At 31.3% G+C, this 7,311-nt stretch overlaps 2 pseudogenes; both read right to left on the bottom strand.

Moving 5' to 3' along the window:
* Positions 1-6,302, bottom strand: part of LOC136041281 (NADH-ubiquinone oxidoreductase chain 5-like) — a 30,949-nt pseudogene extending 24,647 nt beyond the window's left edge.
* A 19-nt stretch (positions 6,303-6,321) lies between these two features.
* On the bottom strand, positions 6,322-7,305 carry LOC136041282 (NADH-ubiquinone oxidoreductase chain 4-like; annotated as a pseudogene).
* Between the last annotated feature and the right edge of the window lie 6 nt (positions 7,306-7,311).

Genomic DNA, 7,311 nt, shown 5'->3' on the forward strand with positions numbered 1-7,311 from the left:
TTACCTTTTTTTTAGTTTTTTTAGTTTTTTTTTACTTATGCCCTGGTCGTCATTTATACTCCCTTTGTCCCGGTCGTCATTTGTGTCCTGGTGCTTTGTTGATGGTGATTGCTAATCGAACATTCCTTGTGTCCCGGTCGCTTTCTCTTTGAGTGTCCCGGTCGTCATTTATATTCCCTATGTGCCGGTGTCCCGGTGGTCATTTGTGTCAATATGTAAGAGATGTATTGTGATATATTAAATTATTTTGAGCTGGACCACCTTAAAGGATATAATTCACACATAGCCCTTTTGGAATGGAATATGCTTACTTTCTTTGAAAAATTATAAGTCTTGTTTTAAAATTAAAATTGAAACATTAAACAAAATTGAAAAATTTAATTCAAAATAAAAAAGAATGAGTTTTAATTGAATAAGTAAAATTTAAAAAAAAGTAAAGAGCTATATGAGCTGTTGTAAAAAAGTTTGGATTGGGTAGAAGGAATGAAGGGAGAACTGATCCTTAAACTAATTAGACAAAATAAAATTATATGAAAATAAACTAAAAACAGATATTACCCTTCAGACGAGGGCGAGAGGATAGATTCCGTCCTATCAACCCCTGTTTCATTAGTACTAAAGGCTTAACAAAAACATTCTCAAACGTGTACATTTTATTACAGTATTTTAAGGATACATTTTCTCAATCAAATTTGTATACTGGCAGTAGTATATAAGCTCTAAGTATGACATATTTTAAACGACAAAAGCTAGTAGTTGAAATGCTATGAAAATCACTACGTAAATAAAACTCTGGTATATATAACATTATTTAACAACAGGTAAATAAACTAAAATTTTTGTTTAAATCAAAAAGTAAAATAAATTGATACATAGGAGCTTTTTTAAGATAAATTTTAAAATGTGATCAGTAATTTTTCTATGGTAAACAATTTTTGTGTACTCTTTTGTTAGTTCTTGTATTTGGGTTTTTCCCTTTTTAGGAAAATAAATTTTAATTGTCTAAAACAGTTTCATACTATTTTGTGTGCGAAACAGTCAAATCAGTTAGCACTCATCATTTCTTCATTTTGTTTTTCTTGTTTTTTAATGTTTTTCCCAGGACCAAGAAGTTTAACAGCAAAAGAATCATTATAAAAAAGCATGGTGCTAGAAAAAGAGGGGTAAATGTTTAATTTCTTATTCACAATTACCTTTAATTTTATTATAAATAATCATTTTAACTCCTCAAGTTTGAGTCTATAGATACGGAGCTAAAAAAAATGGTTACATTCTTTTTTATTTGTAACATATCTTCGTTTGTAAACTTTCCCGAAAAGTTGGATTTTTCTAAAATTTTGAATTAATAAATGACATCCTAATTCATGACAAGGCACCAAAATACACATTAATCGGTTAAAGAAACAAAATTTTACGACTTAGATGAAAGTTAACAGTGAACTCAAAAATATTATGATAATAATTCTGCTCCCACCTTTTATAAATTAAAACTAAAAATCCAGCTATTATATTTTATAAACAATTAAGCAAAGCTGTTGGTATTGAAAACCCTGATTTTGTTATAGAACTAAGCAAAAAATTTAAAAAGATTATGCAGCAATAAAAAAAAGGCAAAAATCACAAAAATCAGAACAGAACTAACTTTAAAAAATTAATACACAGAAATTCCAGGCAATGATAACATTTAAGCACAGTCTCAAATTCGTAGTAAAAAGAATTAGTTCCATTTAAGCATAAAAAACTTTCAGGGCAATTGGGCTTTTGTACAAACTTTGGAATAGGTGGAACGAATGAAGGGAGAGCTAATTCTTAAACAAATCAAAAAAAATTATATGACAATAAAAAACAGATATTACCCTTCACCCGAGGGGGAGAGAAGAGATTTCGTCCCAACAGCCCCTGTTTTTTAATCTAAAGGTTTGCTTAAGGTTTACTAAAACAAAAAAATTCTCAAATGTGATCTTTTTATTACAGTATTTTAAGGGTAGGTTTTCTAAATCAAATTTGTATACTTGCAGTAATATGTAGACTAAGTTTGACATATTTTAAATCACAAAAGCTAATAGTTGAAATGCTTTGAAAAATACTACGTAAATAAAACTTTGGTATATATATTTGCCAACAGATACAAAAATTTAACTTATTGTTTGGATCAAAAACTGTAATGAATGGATGGATACGTAGGAGTTTTTTAAGATAAATTGTGTTGCGAGAGCTACACTTTGGCTTTGTCCCGTTTTTTCTTTTTTTTTCTTTCCTATGCCGCCAATGTCGGCTTATTCCTGGAAACTGGTAAGGGTCTAACCTATGCGGTTTTTACGGAAAGTGTGGACCTCAGGCCGGATTGATGAATATGGCATTACATTTTGGAAAGCTCCGCAGAACTCTTGCCTGGGGCCAAAAAGGATGGTTTTTGCTTGTCCACGAGCCAGAGCCTATGGTGTGCGAAATAAAGTGGAGTTATGTAGCCTATGTCAGAGAGGAGTATCTGAAGTTGTGCAGCCAAGCTTTCGTTTGAGTGACAAATAGAAAAATTTACAGAAACAAAAAAGCGGCATTTTCCCACGGGTCCGAAAGTGCTGCCGTGATTTCGACTGGGTTTATCATTTGTTTTTTAGGGCTGTTTTTGTTTTTCCAGGACCAAGAAATTCAACAGCAAAAAAAATCTATATAGGAACATATGGTGCTTGAAAAAGAGGGCTATATGTTTAGTTTCTTACTCACAATTACCTTTAATTTTATTATAAATATTCTTTTTAACTCCTAAAGATCGAGGCTATAGATACGGAGCTAAAAAAAACTGGTTACATTCTCTTTTTTTTTACTTCGTTTGAAAACCCCCCCGAAAAGTTGAATTTTTCTAATATTTAGAATGTATAAATCCTAAAATGTATGCCTTAGAATTTGACATCCTAATTCATGCCATGGCACCGAATTACACTTTTATAGATCAAAGAAACAAAATTTTATGATTTAGATGAAAGTTAAACGGTGAATTCAAAAATATTATTATAATAGTTCTGCTCCTGTTTTTTTTTTGTGTTAAAACTGAAAATCCAACTATTATGTTTTTAAAAAGAATTACACAAAACTGTGGTATTAAAAACTTAAGCAAAACAATAAAATAATTTAAACAGTAATAAAAATAAAAGTTAAAATAGGAGTCAAATCAAAACAGACCTAACTTAAAAAATTAATCCGCAGAAATTGATGGCCATGATAGAATTCTAAGCGCATTCTCAAATTCGTGGTAAAAAGTTGTATTAGACCCAGTTGAGCATCCAAAATTTCTTTCAGGATCAAAAAAACTCTGTTTCTCAGCGTAAAAAAAAAAAAAAATCAAAGAAGATTTAAGTAACCTACGTAAATTTGAGACGCCATTGTAGTTGAAATGTTGACCATACCCGTGAGAATTCTACCAATGAATATTTGAGTTGGGCTGGTTGTTAGAACTGTTAAAAGGTGAGCCAAAATGTAAAATGGAGAAATGAGAAGCATAGTTCCTCGTCGTCCAACATAATTCGTTGAAACAAAAGCCAAAAATGCGCCAATTGTTGACCCAATGGGTATGCCACTAACTGAAAACAATTAAAAATAAGTAATTAAGACTAATCATCTTGAACCAAATAATCACAACTTTGCTGCAATAAGGTTCGTTTGATTTTTAATTTATTATTTTAATTTTTAATTTTTAAAAATTAATTTTAAAATTTTTTTATTTTAATAAAAAATAGTAATAATTTATTATTAATTTTTATTTTAATTAATTTTTATTTTAATTTTTGATTTTTAATTTTTTGATTTTAATTTTAACATGTTTAAAAGAAAATTGATTTTTCTCAAAATTAATTTTCCCGTAAAATCTACTAAAACTATGATTGAGTCAAGCTTAAAAGAGAAAGAAATTTCTTCATTACGCAAAGAGGCTGAGAAATTTTGGTTTCTATGAGATTTTATTCTACCACTTTTTCACTCTGGCTAGTTTTTACGAAAAAGGATTTCATTAACCTTTTCAACCATGACTTAAATAAGAAAAACATCTAAAACATTGACGCTATAATAACAACCCATACCGCATTGAACCGGATTTTGTTGCTTCGTTTACAGTGTAACTTGATGTAATAATTAAAAACCAGAAACAGTATATTTCATAGTTTATTAGCAGTTCCCCTGTGCAAACATTGAACAAAAGCTTTTTTTGATAGTAAGTTGATACACCTTGCTGAGTTTTGAAAACCCTATTTTTCGGTAATTTTATTGAAAAATGAAAACAAGTTCAAAATTGCTTCCTCTAGATTTCAGAAGATATATATTGGTCCTCTTTCTAATTTCAGTGAATTGATACCACTGAGTCGCAAGATAACTTATACAGAGAATGGACCCGTTAGTTTTGGGATCTACCAGGCTCCCACTCTGTAAGAAGTTTCCCCAGCCTTAGTATAAAAAGGTACATACAGTCAACTACAAAAAAATCACAACTAATGATCCCCCTTCTAAAAACCCAGTCTTGATTACGTCCGAGGTTTTGATCAAAGTTTTGCTTTTATTATCGTTATTATCGTTTACACACTTATAGTCATATATTTACTTTTCATTTACTGATCATGCTTTGTCTTAGACTATAAATTTTATGATCATTCGTTGTCCTGTATTTTATTTTGTTTTCAGTCCCGGTCATGTAACTATAATAACTTGATAAAATATTTGTCTTTCAACTTATCCCCTATTTAACGTTATCATTTTTATTCTGAGCTCCCTCAACAGGTCTTTTAACCTCTAAGCTCAATATTATTTATAGTGTTTTTTTTTATGTTAAATTATATTGGAGTTTAATTTCGAAGTTTAACATCTATAAAATCTCAGGAACAGAACTGAAATATAGGTTTCAAACTTACTTTTTATGTTAAAATGAACGCAGAAGTTTTTCCCTTTTTTACTCACAGATCTCCAAAAGAACAATTTCAAAATGATAAAATTTACCTTTTTTTTTCAGGTAACTATTCTTGAAGAAAACAGCCCAATAGATGTGGGGATTGCTACAATAATACTTGCAGTATGTTTGGTAGTGGCAGTGTTGACAGTCTCAATCTTCATTGACAGTCTGGGCAGAAAAGCAATAATACTCACTTCGGGTCTTATCATAAAGACGTCCCTGTATTGACAGCTTAAATTATAATTGTAGGAGCACAAACATATTATTGCAATTCGTGAAGAATAAGTTCTTGTTAGAAGACATGAAAATAATATAAGTGCGCTAGGAATTAATATATGCAGGCTCTCTGAAGATTCAATAATTAGATCTTTTGAAAAGAAACCTGATAAAAATGGGAATCCTATTAATCTAAGAGAGCAAACTAAGATGATATAGCTAGTGTAAGGGAGTATCCTGGATACTCCTCCTATTCGGCGTATATCTTGTACCCCTAGTGAATGAATTACGACTCCCGAGCATATAAAAAGAAGAGCCTTAAAAAGTGCATGGGCAAAAAGATGAAAATAACAAAATAGAGTGAGCCCTAAACCTAGAGAAAATATTATTACTCCTAGCTAGCTTAGTGTAGATAATGCAATTACTCGTTTTAGATCGTTTTCTCCGAACGCAGCCAGGCCCGAAAAAAAGGAAGTTAAGGCCCCAATGACAACAAGTAAAAAACACCCTCTCTCTTCAAATGAAGGAGACAAACGAATTATCAGATAGATCCCGGCTGTCACAAGTGTCGACGAATGAACTAAGGATGAGATGGGGGTAGGAGCCGCCATGGCTGCTGGCAGCCATGCGGAAAAATGTAATTGAGCTCTTTTGGTAAAAGAAGATAGAATAAAGAAGAGCATGATTGATAAAGAGAAATATCTTAAGAATATATAATCCCAGCTCTTAGAATAAAATATCAGCCCTAGTGACCATAAAATTAATACATCCCCTACTCGATTTCTTAAAATAGTGATTATTCCTCTAGAGGAAGAACTATAATTTTTGTAAAATATAATTAATAGATATGAAGTAATACCTAACCCATCTCAACCTAATATTAATCTTAATCCATCTGAAGATATGATCAACAGAACCATAGATGAGATGAATCCTAATATTATATATATGAAGCGATTAACAAAAGTTTCATCTCTTATATAATAAGAAGAATAAATTATAACTTGAGAAGAGATTAAGAGAACTAAGAGGATGAATGATAGTCCTAACCAGTCAAAGCACACTTGATAATCCAAATGCAAAAAAGATATTTTTAATAAGTAGATTTCATCTGATAGGAATAATAAAAATGAGCAAAAAACACTCATTACTCCGGTAATTAGTAAGATGTAACCTGATACAAAATATAACAATACTGTCAGAGATGACTCTCCTTTAGTTCCACAAACTAATATTCTCTTTAAACTATAACAGTAAACGAAAATTAAAATCAGTAACGGAAGCAGATGAGCTCTTCCGATTATATATTCCTTTAAGTTGTATTCTAATCAACTAAAAATATATAATCTTTCACCGTGACTTGTACTGGAGTATAAATAAATGCAATAACAGGATGAAAGAAAACATAAGATTCCAGATAGGCCTACTACTATCCAGTCTAAACTAAATACGCCGATAAAGAAATATATTTCGGAAAAGAAGTTAAGTGAGGGGGGTAATCCTATATTGAAAAAATTAAGGCTAAGTCATCAAAAACATAAATATGGAAAAAGAGAGATTATTCAGCGGGTAAGAAGGAATCTGCGACTTCAAATGCGTGCATAAAATAGATAGCTTAAATAGAATAATCCAGAGGAACAAATCCCGTGAGATACTATTATTAAAATTGATCTTATGTTGGTGTAAGTACAAGATATAAGTATACCTAAAATAACGAATGATATGTGAGCGACGGAGGAATAAGCAATTAAGGATTTGACATCAGATTGGCGTAGGCAGATCAAGCAGCTGAAGATCCCACCTACTAAGCAGACCCCTATTAATGTTGTTTCTCTATAAATATTTAATGCTTGTACTAAATAGAGGCCATAACCCCCTAGCTTGAGGAGAATAGCGGCTAACACTATAGAGCCAGTGACTGGAGACTCTACGTGAGCCTTAGGTAATCAAATGTGTGCAAAATAAACTGGGAGTTTCACTAGAAAAGAAAGGATGGCTAGCAAGAAGATTGTCTTGTCTATAAAATTGCCCCAAAATTGCAAGAAGGATGACGAATAGATGCTCGTGTGAGCAATAATGATAAAGAGTAGAGGCAAAGAGGATAGTAAGGTATAGAATAGGAAATAATAGGAAGCAGGTAGCCGCTCTGGCTGGTAACCTCA

The sequence above is a fragment of the Artemia franciscana genome, unplaced genomic scaffold (genome assembly GCF_032884065.1).
Source record: "Artemia franciscana unplaced genomic scaffold, ASM3288406v1 PGA_scaffold_1213, whole genome shotgun sequence".
In the NCBI taxonomy this organism is placed as follows: Eukaryota; Metazoa; Arthropoda; class Branchiopoda; order Anostraca; family Artemiidae; genus Artemia; species Artemia franciscana.